General features: G+C 34.9%; 1 long non-coding RNA gene across 1 annotated transcript; it reads left to right on the top strand.

The window, feature by feature from the left end:
• Positions 1 to 75: 75 nt before the first annotated feature.
• LOC107579781 (uncharacterized) lies at positions 76 to 745 on the top strand. Its single transcript, XR_001608532.1, has 3 exons — positions 76 to 155; positions 297 to 405; positions 624 to 745. It is a non-coding gene; the product is annotated as an uncharacterized lncRNA (long non-coding RNA).
• Positions 746 to 997: the final 252 nt, after the last annotated feature.

Below are 997 nucleotides of genomic sequence, written 5' to 3'. Positions count from 1 at the left end.
TGTGGCTGTAAAAAGGAAGTAAAAGTGGTTTCACTCTTTATGGGGGAATTTATTTCTGTTATACATATGAAGGCATTTGACAGAAGTATTGGCAAAGATGAGCACCTGGCTGCGGCATTTTTTCAGAGAGGAGTTACATTCTACAAAAAGGAAAGGTAAGGCCATTCATTAAAAAAAAATGTTAATGCCGTGTTCTTAGAGGAGACTACAAAACACCACATACTGTCTCTTCAGGAGAAATATATTGACACTGTTCATAATCTATATATTGACAGTGTTCATAATTGTATCTTCAGGTTTGAAGAGTCTCTTCTGGATTTCCAGCAGGCGTTCAAGCAGTTACGAGGAAATCAACTAATAGATTACAAACCTCTAGGGCTGAGATATAAACTGTATGCTTGTGAGGTAAGACCATAAATGTGCCGTACATTGGACACTTCATGTACACAGAATCTTGTTTTTTTGTTTGTTTGTTTGTTTGACCATCATTGGTTTTATACCTAATAGTATACCTAATATACTTAAGAGTTGTGGTGTGAGTGATTGATTAATTCCACTTGATAACTTATTTCAGACGCATCAGTCCATTCTCTGATATGGTCATTTTGTCATATTCAATTTAGGTGCTGCACAACATAGGACTAGTACAGGCTCAGTTGGGAAAATGGGAGAAAGCTCAAGAGAACCTTCTTACTGCACTAAGCTTGAAGGCAGACGCCAAGTTCAGCCACATTGACCATGCTCTGGATGCCATATTGGTATGTAACTGCTAAAAGTGTTCCACATAACATCAGTCATTGAATAATTTGCACAGTTTTTGCAGTGATATAAAAACCAATTTTAAAATCGTTAGTTTTAAATTATTATTTAATTTTAAATTAATTTTAAAACGGTTTTAAATTAATGTTAGTATCTGAGGCAACAAAATCTTAGGGCATGATCTTATATGTGCTGTTGTTTTGTAACATATTGCAGTTTTCCTAATTAGAAATTGGTG

This window comes from Sinocyclocheilus grahami, unplaced genomic scaffold, assembly GCF_001515645.1.
Source record: "Sinocyclocheilus grahami isolate Dianchi unplaced genomic scaffold, SAMN03320097.WGS_v1.1 scaffold20176.1, whole genome shotgun sequence".
NCBI lineage: Eukaryota > Metazoa > Chordata > Actinopteri > Cypriniformes > Cyprinidae > Sinocyclocheilus > Sinocyclocheilus grahami.
The sequence above is the reverse complement of the archived record's forward strand: the minus strand, read 5'-3'. Positions and strand labels throughout refer to the sequence as shown.